At 40.4% G+C, this 12769-nt stretch overlaps 1 long non-coding RNA gene across 1 annotated transcript in view; it reads left to right on the forward strand.

Moving 5' to 3' along the window:
• The first annotated feature begins 3731 nt into the window (after positions 1–3731).
• Positions 3732–12769, forward strand: part of LOC122540721 — an 82312-nt gene continuing 73274 nt past the window's right edge. The window contains exon 1 of the long non-coding RNA XR_006309391.1: positions 3732–3888. This is a non-coding gene — a long non-coding RNA (uncharacterized LOC122540721). The remainder of the gene's footprint in view (positions 3889–12769) is intronic.

The following is a 12769-nucleotide window of genomic DNA, read 5'->3' on the forward strand; positions in this document are numbered from 1 at the left end:
GTAGGGTATGAATTGGTGTATGGAAAAGGAGACAGGGAGAGTTTGGTAAAAGGAGGGAGAAATTAGTTGACTCAGTGAAGGGTGGTGGTGGACATTGAGGTGGTGGTGAAGGTTTGGATAGATGGGAGTTTTGTGAAGGAAGGGAGAGATAGACTCAACTCCTTTCAATCCCACTGCAACAACAGAACATCCCACTCCACTCAACCAGTGATGATACACTCTCTCCTCCACCTGCTTAATGACTCTCAGAACTTACAAGTTGTCACCGGCCCTCTCACAAAGTCTGAGACAAGTAAATGGGGTCACACTGGAAAACAATGGAAAGAATGACTGAGACAAATACATGTTTTCTATTCAATGATGAGGTATTTTGATTTACTTTATTGTTGTAGTTAAACTTCATGTCAAATTTGTCTACACACCTGAAGACCTGTGCCTTCTGGACCTTGAATGGGGGTCTCGATATACATTGCCACTGACTTTATTTACTTCTTATTGTTAAGTAAGGCTCTTAGAGACATAAGCATGTACAGTGTGGAAACAGACCTTTTGGTCCAACCAGATATCTAATTAATCTAGTCCCATTTGCCAGCACTTGGCCCATATCCCTCTAAATCCTTCCTATTCATGTACCCACCCAGATTCCATTTAAATGTTGTAATTGTACCAGCCTCTACCACTTCCTCTGGCAGTTCATTCCATACATGTACCACCCTCTGCATAGAAAAGTTGCCTCTTAGGTATTTTGAATCTTCCCCTCTCACCTTAAACCTATGACTTCTTGTTTTGGACTTCCTTACCATGGGGCAAAGACCTTGATTGTTCACCCTATCCATGTCCCTCATGATTTGAGAAACCACAATAAGGTCAACCCGCAGTCTCTGATGCTCCAGGGAAAATAGCCTCAGCCCATTCAGCCTTTCCCTATAGCTCTAACTCTGGCAATGTCCTTTTAAATCTTTTCTGAGTCCTATCAAGTTTCACAACATCTTTTCTATTCTGAATATAGGTTTGCTCGCTGAGCTGGAAGGTTCATTACCAGATGTTTCGTCACCCTACTAGGTAACAGCTTCAGTGGGCCTCAGGCGAAGCACTGCTGATAAGTCCTGCTTTTTATTTATACGTTTGGGTTTCTTTGGGTTGGTGATGTCATTTCCTGTGGTGAAGTCACGTCCTGTTCTTTTTCTCAGGGGGTGGTAGATGGGGGTCTAACTCTAACACATCAAGTTAGACCCCATCTACCACCCCCTGAGAAAAAGAACAGGACGTGACTTCACCACAGGAAATGACATCACCAACACAAAGAACCTCAAACGTATAAATAAAAAGCAGGACTTAGCAGCAGTGCTTCACCTGAGGCCCACTGAAGATGTTACCTAGTAGGGTGACGAAACGTCTGGAAATGAACCTTCCAGCTCTGTGAGGAAACCTACCTTCAGAAACTCAACCTGAGCTACAAATCTTTTCTATATCAAGGAGACCAGAATTGAACGCTGTATTCCAAAAGTGCCCTTACCAATGTCCTGTATAGCCACAACATGACCTCCCAACTCATGTACTCAATGCCCTGACCTTAAAGGCAAGTGTACCAAATACCTTTTTCAGTACCCTGTCTACCTGTGACTCCAGTTTCAAAGAATTGTGAACCTGCACTCAAAGATTCCTTTGTTCAGCAACACTCCCCAGGACCTTCCCCATAAGTGTATAAGTCCTGCTCTGATTTGCCCTATAAAAATGCAGCACCTCACATTTATTTAGGTTAATCTCCTTCTGCCACTCCTTGGCCCATCAGCCCATCTGATCAAGATCCCATTGTACTCTCAGGTAACCTTCCTTGCTGTCCACTACCCGACCAATTTTGGTGTGATTTTCAAATTTACTGACCATATCTCTTATATTGACACCCAAATCATTTATATAAATGACAAACAGCAGTGGACCCAGCACTGATCCCTGCGGCACACAGCTGGTAACAGATCTCAAGTCCAAAAAACAACTCTCCACCACCACCCTCTTTCTCCTACCAATATTTGTATCTAAGTGGCTAGTTCTCCCTATGTTCTAACCTTATTAACCAGTCTTTAACTCCTTATGTACTGTTACAAGCCTTTAATTACAGTTGTACATAGTATATTGTCAAATATGTCATGTCTAAGATCTCTCTCTTCATCTGCTCATTCTAGACTGGAATCATCTCCTTTACTGATAATGGAGTCATATGATCAGTTACACTATCATGACTTACATTAACCTTATTCTACCAGAGGTGGCAACTTTCCCAGCACCTAGTTATGCTGCAGGGAAACCTAATCTTCTGTAACTATGGTGTTCTTTAGATTTAATTTAGTTTAAGACCTCTGTGATGTAATTTATTTATTGCTTTCACTTACTACTTATTTATCTTAAGGCGACGGATTCTGGTTTCCCCATTGCTCTGCACTGTAGCCTGAATCCAATCCATTGCAACTAAACCTACTGCCTAGTCCTACTTGGTCATTGTGCAGCTTTCTCACAATCAGTGTCTGGCTGGGTAAGCCAGTATTACATGGTGATCAAGTCGGCCACGGGTGGCCTCCTGCTAGTGATCAATATTGGTCTTGAAGATGACACTCCACACTATAAGAGTCATTCAGACAGAGTGTTAGAGATAGAGAAGATGGACTGAAGAACAGGAAAAGAATAATGACAGAAAGGGACGGACTGAAAGTGTGTAGGCCAAAAGCACTAAAAGTAAAAATGTGAAATTGGCACTCTTAAAAAATATGTCAGTGTCACGCAAAAGTTAGGATTGATATATGAGATGTACAATTAGGGGCTTGATCACAAAAGAGAAGGAGAGGGGTACTATTTTTCAGTTTTGAATGGAAAAATCTCCTGGCATTGAAGATCAACTCATGGTGGAGCACAGTCAGTGTGACAATACTCACATCATCCCCTGCTGCTCCATGACATTTTACTCACTACTTTCACATGACAGTTTAACAGAGTGTGATGTCTCAGTGTGTTATGTCAATGTCACTATATTAACCTCCAGTTAATGGCATGATGCATTTGAAAGCTTAGTTTTAAAAACACATACCACTAGAATCTATGAAATTAGAGTCAATTGGGAACAGAAAAACCAGTGTTCTGATAATGGTTGAACATAATGATTTAGGAAGGGGTGGCTGTCGGAGGTTAAGCGTGGACTCTGGCAGTGGTATGATGCAAGGCACTTAAGTCTGAGCTATAGCTAGTCAAAGAGTATATAATTCACACAAAATGGATAGTCTTTCATTTCTCAATATCAGCAGATTAATTAAAAAAAATTAATTTCACAACAAAATAGTAATTTGGAAAAAAAAGTGAAGCAATGTTTCCAGAAATATCTCTTAATTAAATTAACCCCTTCTTAAGCATGATAACAGGATTGAGCAAAGTGAAAATAGTTAAAATAAAAGTATGTCAAAAAGAGACTTGCTTTTGCAAAACAAAATCTCGGAAGTTATTTGTGAAATCACTATTGATATGGAATAAAGCAGAACTCCTATTTTAACTGTGCCATGACTGATTCCAAATCATTTTTTCTAATCAGTATTCATTTGCACACAAGAAAAAAAAGCATCCTTGGGCCCTTACCTCCTCCTTTAGTATTACACAGAAGTGACATCAATATAGCCAGCTACACTTGGAACCCTGTCTCACTCCACATCATTGCTAATCTATTCGTTCGCCTGCAGCACTCTCAATTTGTAATGCCATGATCATGGTAATCCTTGTAATTAGAATTGTACAATTAGTTATCTGATTGCTCTCTTTTTCATCCGTGTGATATGAGGAATTGTTAATGACATCTGGCCTTCTGCACACTGGAGCTGCATATCATTTTGTATAGTTACCCTTCAGGCTGTAAGTAATTAAACTTTCATTGTACCAATATTGAGCCCTGTGTTGTCTCATGATCGGCCCTGATTCAGCCTGGTGTGTAAAGTAAAATGACTTCCTCTCTTTTCATCTTTATGCTGAATGTATATCTGCATTTTTAAAAAAAGAATCAACTCAGTAAGAGTTCTGTGAACAGAATGATCTAATTTAAATTCCACAGGAATGCTTTGAGCTTTGCTTAAATAAAGCCTTTCATTTCTTATGGAGGGTACATCTATAAGGCTTTACTTATGCAGACCTCTCTTATGCTAGAGCACAGTGAGAAAACAAAGTGTACTTTTTGTACAGAGCTAACAGTCTTCCTGCTTAATTGTAGGTCATTCCAAATATTCAAAAAGCAATGAGAATGCCTCAGTAACGCTAATTCAATATTATAACAATCAATGGTAAAGCAGCTTCATGTGTAGGCGTTTGACCAGGCCTAATGCTTAAACAAGTTTCAATCCTATCTTTGTTAAGTGGTATTCCAGGATTTTCATCATTTTCTTGGGTTTATGCTTTGATAACTTTGCAAAATAAATGGCAATCTCTATCACAGGTATTAAATGAATGTGGAAGGATTTGAGTTTATTGTGTGTTTACATTAGAATTGTACCAAAAATACAAACATACAAAATAACATTGATAGGGAAGGCTTCCAGACTAGTGCAGAATATATCACAATATATCCTCTCCACCACATACAGTGGGGAACCAAATCCGGATACATACTCAAGCCAATTAGAGAAAGATCTTAAACAAATCTTTTCCAGTCCAATTAACTGATGGGAAACTCATCCTGGAGATCCCATCTGTCCCTGATTAATGTTAAACTCAGTATGTTTAAAATCTTTGTTTCAGCTCAAATGAAGTCCCACTCTGACTTGAGGGGAGAAGACCTCTTAAGATCTAATCTAATGACTGAAGAACACAGAAATGTATTTTCTCAGTGGTGGCTATAGAAATGTATAAAAAAAGGAACAGTGTAGGCATGCCTCTTTTGGAAAGTCCAAAATCTGAATTTCTTTCCTGTGCCAACAGGAGAAGGCAGCATTTAACTTACAAGAGAGAAGTCACTTTGGAAATTGACAAATTGTATGTCACAGGATCTTTCTTCAGCCCGAGACCAGAGAGGAAGTTAGAGGGCAGAGAAGTTTGGCAACCTTTAAGACAAAAGAGAAGCATTGAATACATGATGATTATTTTATTGTATTATTTCTTATTACTGGTCCTGAAACTCTGCAAGCATTACCCTCATCCATAATTCTGGTGGGAGACAAGCAGAAATCTCAGAAACAGTAATGATCTAGGCTGCACCTAAAATTGTTTACTGTTAGCTGTTTGTAAGACTATAGAAAAAATACAGCTCACACAGTCTGTGCGACATACATTGACCAAAGCCCTGAGTTGCCTGGGTTGATGTAGCATATGGGTCTGAAAGGGTTAATATGAAGGAGGATCACAAGAACTGACCACAATGGTAATGTCGTATGGACTTGTGGACAGAACAACTTGAGATCTCAGAACATCGTGTTCCCCTCAAGGTCTATGTAACAATGTCTGTCAGATAAATGTAACCTACAAATAGTTGCTAACATGCACTAAACTCTGCCTTGTTAATGACATGAGACTCTTAGTTAAACCAGGAAGTGGCTATCTGTGACTTTACTAGACCAAGGTAGGCCCTGGAATTTCCGACATCAACCTTCATCATGAGCAGCAGTTCACAGAGTATAGTGAGTTGACATGACTATGTTTTCTGCCACTCTTTTAATGCATGGGATCCTGTCTTACAGGTCATTTAAATGAATGGAACTTATCAAGGGATCAAGTCATTTCATTAAGTTCAAACATAACTTGGGATTGATGTCTTTAGATATGTTTATAACAAGAACATGCATTTAAAGAGCATCTTTAATATAATAAAATGCCAAAAGGCTTACCTCAGGAATGTTATAAAACTCAAAATCAAGCTACATCATGAGATATTAATGCAGATGACTAAAACTTTGATGAAAGTCATTGTCATAGAGATGTACAGCATGGAAACAAACCCTTCGGTCCAACCCGTCCATGCTGACCGGATATCCCAACCCAATCTAGTCCCAGGCCAGCACCCGGCCCATATCCCTCCAAACCCTTCCTATTCATATACCCATCCAAATGCCTCTTAAATGTTGCAATTGTACCAGCCTCCACCACTTCCTCTGGCAGCTCATTCCATACACGTACCACCCTCTGCGTGAAAAAGTTGCCCCTTAGGTCTCTTTTATTTCTTTCCCCTCTCACCCTAAACCTATGCCCTCTAGTTCTGGGCTCCCCCATCCCAGGGAAAAGACTTTGCCTATTTACCCTATCCATGTCCCTCAATTTTGTAAACCTCTATAAGGTCACCCCTCAGCCTCCACAGAATTCCTTAAAAGACAAAAGAAAGAGATGGAGAGAGAAAGAGGCAAAAGGAGGGCAGACCTGAGCTGCCAATGTTTGAATGATTAAATTCAGGGATGGTCAGAAGGATAGAATGAAAAAGGCACAGATAGCTCAAGTTGTTGTGCAACTGGAGAACATTAAAGAGAGGTGAGAGATGAAGCCAGGAGAGATTTAAAAATAGGGATGAGAATACCGTTTCATTTAAAGCAAATAGATTTGATTGTAACTGTATTGGAAACTTGAACCAGTTGATTGGAGGAATTTTCATAGATTGTCTGACTGGCAGCAAACCCAGGTTATAGAATTATTTTTGACTTTCTGCATTCAACTCTGTTGTCACTGAATGTGCCCTAGCAATGCAATTTGAATCTGCTGATTCTTGCTAATGTATGGACACATAGAAAACAGTCATTACATTTCCAGGGTAAATTTTACCTTGCCAATGATGTAGAAGAAAAATCTTTGTTGTTTGGACATACTGAGAATGACTAAAGTATGCAATGACAGTACTGTTCATTTACTTGTTCAACTTGATACAAATTTGACTGTTGGTTTTAATACAAAGCCAGGCTGTGTCAACACGTATATTTCATTGTCTACTCAAATCAAGGAGATAATTTGGCACATCCAAATTTTTTCAGTAATGAGGTAATGTAGGAGGACATGCCAGAAGCAGCCCCAGATTAGAGTGGTGCTGGAAAAGCACAGCAGGTCAGGCACCATCCGAGGAGCAGTAAAATCGACATTTCGGGCAAAAGCCCTTCATCAGGAATGAGGTGGGAGCCTCTGGGGTGGAGAGATAAATTGGTGGGGGGTAGGGCTGGGGAGAAGGTAGCTGAGAGTACCATAGGTGGTTGGAAGTGGGGATGAAGGTGATATGGCAGAGAGGAGGGTGGAGCAGATAGGTGGGAAGGAAGATTGGCAGGTAGGACAGGTCATGACGATGGTGCTGGGCTGGCAGTTTGGAATTGGGGTAAGGTGGGGGGAGGGGAAATGAGAAAACTGGTGAAGTCCACATTGATGTCCTGGGGTTGAAGTGTTCTGAGGTGGAAGATGAAGCGTTCTTCCTCCAGGCGCCGGGTGGTGAGGGAGTGTGGGGGAGGAGGCCTAGGATTTGCATGTCCTCGCCAGAGTTGGAGGAGGAATTGAAATGTTCAGTCACGGGGCAATGGGGTTGAGCCCCAGAGGCTCTTGCCTCACTCCTAATGAAGGGCTTTTGCCCGAAATGTCGATACTGCCTGACCTGCTGTGCTTTTCCAGCACCACTCTAATCTAGACTCTGATCTCCAGCATCTGCAGTCCCCACTTTTGCCCAGAAGCAGCCCCAGCAAGCCTAAAAATGAGGTGCTAAACCTCATGAAGCTACAACACAGCCTAACATGCATACTAAACAGCAGAAGGAGCATACAAAAGATAGCTAAATGATCCAACAACCAATGGATCAGAACAAAGCTCTTTAGTCCTGCTGTACCTCATTGTGAATGATGGTAGACAGTTAAACAACTAACCAAAGGAGGAGGTCCCACAAAAATCCTCATTCTCAATTATAGCAGAACATAGCACATCAGTGGAAAGGTAAGGCTGAAGCATTTACAATAATGTTCAGCTGGAAATGCCCAGTGAATGATCCATCTTGACCTCCTTCCAAGGTGGCAGATATCATTCTTCAGCCAATTCAATTCACTCCTCGTGATATGAAGAAATAGGTGAAGGCTCTGGATACTGCAAACATTTTCCCTGTGAGCAACCCAGCTGGAATCCTGAAGACCTACACTCCATTACTAGCTACATCCCAAGCTGCTTTGCTCCAGTACAGCTACAAACATGAGCATCAACATAGCAGTGGGGAAAACTGCCTAGGTTTATCAATTTAATTGTATCACCATCAGGCTGCTCTCAACCATCAGCAAATTGATAGAAGCTGTTGCTGAGTTTCAGTTCCACCAGGTCCACTCAGCTCCTGACTTCATTACAGCCTTAATCCAAAGAGTTAAATTTCAGATCAGGTGCATTTGACTTCCCTTTACGTCAAGGCTTAATTTGATCAAGTGTGGTCTCAAGGATCCTCGCAAAATTGAAATAATTGGGCATCAGGGGAAAGCTTTCCATGAGTTATAGAGTCTTGCCTATTGCAAAGAAAGATGGTGTGGATATTGGAGGCCAATCAACTCAGCCCCAAAACATTGCTTCAGGAGTTCTTCAGGGAAGTGTCCTAGTCCAAACATATTCAGCTCCTTTATCAATGAGTTACTCTTTATCATAAAGTCAGAAGTAGGAATGTTCACTGATGGCTGAACATAGAGTTCAACATCATTCACAACTCCTGGAAGCACCGAAGCAGCCTCTGCCTGTATGGAGGATGACTAGAACAATACTCAGACTTGTTCTGATAATTAACAAGTAACATTTGTTCCACACAAGGACCAGGAAATGACTATCTCCAGTAAGACAGTCTAAATATTAGATTTCATGAACCCCTCCACCTTCAAGCATGCTCATGGTTGAGCAATAAATAAAGTCCATGGAAACAGTTAATCAAATAAGTGTCTTGGCTGAGAGAAAGAAATCTTCCTCACTTCCATTGTTAATGTGTGAGATTATGCTCTCTGGTCCTAGACTTTTCTACAAAGGGAAAGAACCTTGTGTTTCAATAAGGTCTTCTTTCATTCTTCTAAACCCCATTGAATACAAGCCCAACCTACTCAACTTCTCAATGAGTTACTCTTTATCATAAAGTCAGAAGTAGGAATGTTCACTGATGGCTGAACATAGAGTTCAACATCATTCACAACTCCTGGAAGCACCGAAGCAGCCTCTGCCTTCTTATCTAGAATCAGCCAAGTGAACCTTCTCTGGACTGCCTCCAATGCCAGTAAGTATTTCCTTAGAAAAGGGAGCCAAAACAGTTCATAGTGTTCCAAATGTATTCTGATTAGTGCTTTCTTTCAACAAGATTTCGATCTTTTTATATTCAATTCCCTTTGAAGTAACGGCTAATAATTGAATTGCCTCCCCGTTGAACAATGAACCGGAATACTAGCTTTTTTGTGATTCATACACAATACACACAAATCCCTCTGTCCTGCAGCTTTCCACAGTCTTTCCCAATTTCAATAATATTTAGCACTTCTATTCTTTCTGGTAAAGTGCACAACCTCATATCTTCCCAAGTGAAATTTGATCTGCCAAGTTTTTTGCCCACTACTGAATCTGTCTGCATCTCTCTATAGACTCTCTGCATGTCATTCTCACTACTTTCTTTCCCACTTCTGTGTCATCTGGTGATAGTACATTCACTTCTGTAATTAAGTCATTTATGTGTATTATAAATAATTATGGTTCTAACACTAATTCACTGTGGCATTCCACTAGTTATAGGTTGCCTCCATTATTCCAACTTTCTGTTAATTAGCCATTAGTTAGCCAATCTTTTGTCCATGCTAATATACTACCCCAGCACCATGGGCTCTTATGAAGTAGCCGTGTGTGATATCTTACCAAATGCTTTTTGGAAATCCAAATACATGACATCTACTGGTTCCCCTTTAACTATGCTGCACGTTACTTCCTAAAAGAATTCTAATATATTCTAAGGGTGGCACAGTGGCTCAGTGGTCAGCACTGCTGCCTCACAGCATCAGGGTCCCAGGTTCAATTCCAGCCTCGGGCGATTGACTGTGTGGAGTTTGCACATTTGCCCCGTGTCTGCATGGGTTTCCTCCCATAGTCCAAAAATGTGCAGATTAGGTGAATTGGCCATGGTAATTTGCCCATAGTGAAATGGGTCTAGGTGGGTTACTCTTCAGAGGGTTGGTGTGGACTGGTTGGGCCGAAGGGCCTGTTTCCACACTGTAGGTAATCTAATCATATTTGTCAGAAATGATTTGTTTTTTATGAAGTTATGCTGACTCTGCTTGATTAAATCTCCATTAAGACTTCCACTAAAGTAAAACGTTCGTATGAATCAAGCTACCATGTATTTGCATGGGACTGGCAGATAAATGAGCTCCATCTTAGCTTGCAGATTGTCCTCAATCAAAAACATTTTAGGTCATGAACCACATAAAAAATGCCCAATCACTTAAACTACACTTCCATTTAGTGTAGCTTCACAAGTATTAACACTGGAAGCATTTAGAGACATTGCAGATGGCTTAGCAGATTATATTTCCAATTGTTCTCTGGACATCACTTAGATGTGGAACTAATCAGTTAACCATTGTTTGTGAATTCTGATTACGATTGCCAACGTATGATGCCCACCCTGTTGGATCTGTTATGAACACAATAGGGATCAGTGGCAAGCAACACCAGGGAAAGTAGTTTTCATAGACTATGGACCTTTACTTTACTGTGGGCTATTACCTTAACTCTTTTTATCAAATAATCACTCCACTGTGTAGATAGGCAGGTAAATGTGGCAGACATTGTGTGCCAACAATGAGATTAACTACCATCCATCAATAATTTTATGTGGTGCTAGGTTTGAGGGATGAATGATGGGCAGGACACGAAGAGAATACCCTTGCTTTTCCTTCTTTAAATGGTATTTTTTCTTCATTTAATGGTGTTCTTTTAATGGTATCCTGAACCTTAAAAATAAGAGAGAAGGCATTTAACATTTTGTTGCAATGCCAATGATGAGTAATGGTCCTCCCTGTTCTTTGCTGTGTAATTCAGCATCAGTTTAATGAACACCTCCAATAGAAACCAGTGAGCAGATTGTACAATCTTAATAGTTTCAACTAGATTTACTCAGTGTCGGTTTGGCACCTTCAATAATGTAACAGCATGCAATAAATTAATATGGGTTCCTTGGTTTAGGTTTCCAGAAAGACTGCAAAATACTGTTACTAATCCTCAGTATTTACTGGAAAGCCCTGAGCATCCTGCCGCTAGCTGTTGTGAGAAATTCTTTGAAGTTCACTTGGATTTTCTGCAGCATGGAATTGATAAATAATTCTGTTCATAGCTTTGTGCAAATTCTTCTGATGCTTGTGTTCTTTGTATATAAACTGTCCACTGAGGGGCTATTGTATTGATTGATTGAACAAACAGATGAACAGAGACCATTCATATTGTAGTGTCTTCTGTATCACTGCTGTACTTATTAGACTGAATTCATGCAGTAACAACCACTGTGCTCTGAGGTTGAAAAATGATCATTGGGAATCAGGAAATTAGCTTTCATTACTTAAATCAGCAACTATATAAAGTGGTGTTACATGCAATCAATACTTGAACTGTATAGAACCTGTCACATCCTCAGGTTATCTGCATTTCACAGCAAGCAAAACATATCTGAAGTGCAGACGCTCCAGAAACATGAAAACATAGAAAATAGATGCAGGAATAGGCCATTTGGGCCTTCAAGCCTGCACCACCATTCAATATGTACATGGCTGACCATGCAATCTCAGTATCCCACTCCCACTTTCTCTCCATATCCCTTGATCTATTTTGCCTCAAGGGCCACAACCTCTTGAACACATCTAATGAACTGGCCCCAACAGCTTCCTGTGGCAAGAATTCCACAGGTTAACAACTCTCTGAGTGAAGAAATTCTTCCTCATCTAGTCCTGAATGGTTTACCCGTATTCTTATGTTGGGACGCCTAGTTCTGGACTTCCCCAGCATTGCGAACATTTGCTCTTGTTTTGTAGGTAGCTGCCACAGTCAAATGGAGCACCGCAAGACTCCATGAACAACAACTACATAAATGACCAGTGATTCCACTTTTTATTTTTGTACAGTTGCTTGAGGAATAAACATTGATCACATCATGGAAACATTTTTATCTTTCTTCCAATAGTAACACAGGATCTTGTAGGAAAGTAGAAATAGGAGGTGGCCTTTAGCTCCTCAGAACATGTTCCACTCCTAAATTAGATTGTGGTTAATAAGTATCTTAAATCCATTAACTTCTCTTCATTTTCTTTCATTCACTCATGAAAAGTGGTGTCACTGGTTAGATGAACATTTATAAACCGTCCTGGGCTGCCTTTGAGAAGGTAGTGGTGAGCTGCCTTTTGAACTGCTGCAGTCCATGTGCTGTGGGTTGACCCACAATGCCTTTTGGGAGGGAATTCCAGGTATTTGACCCAGTGACAGTGAAGGAACAGTGATTTATTTCCAAGTCAAGATAGAATGCAGCTTAGAGGAGAATATGAAGGTATAGTGTTCCCATGTACTATCTACACTTATTTCTCTAGATGATAGTGGTTTTGGATTTGGAAGGTGCTGTCTCAGTGACCTTTGTGGATTTCTGTGATGTATCTTTGAGATAGTACACACTGTTACTTCAAGTGTGTTTTTATGGATGTGCACAACAAAAATCTATTGATCACGGTTTTGAATGAATCTCCTGGCCCAAATGGAAATTTGTTTGAGTGAGTAGGGAAGACAGTTCAGCTTTCCATGGTTCCATTGTTGTGAA

The sequence above is a fragment of the Chiloscyllium plagiosum genome, chromosome 35 (assembly GCF_004010195.1).
Source record: "Chiloscyllium plagiosum isolate BGI_BamShark_2017 chromosome 35, ASM401019v2, whole genome shotgun sequence".
In the NCBI taxonomy this organism is placed as follows: Eukaryota; Metazoa; Chordata; class Chondrichthyes; order Orectolobiformes; family Hemiscylliidae; genus Chiloscyllium; species Chiloscyllium plagiosum.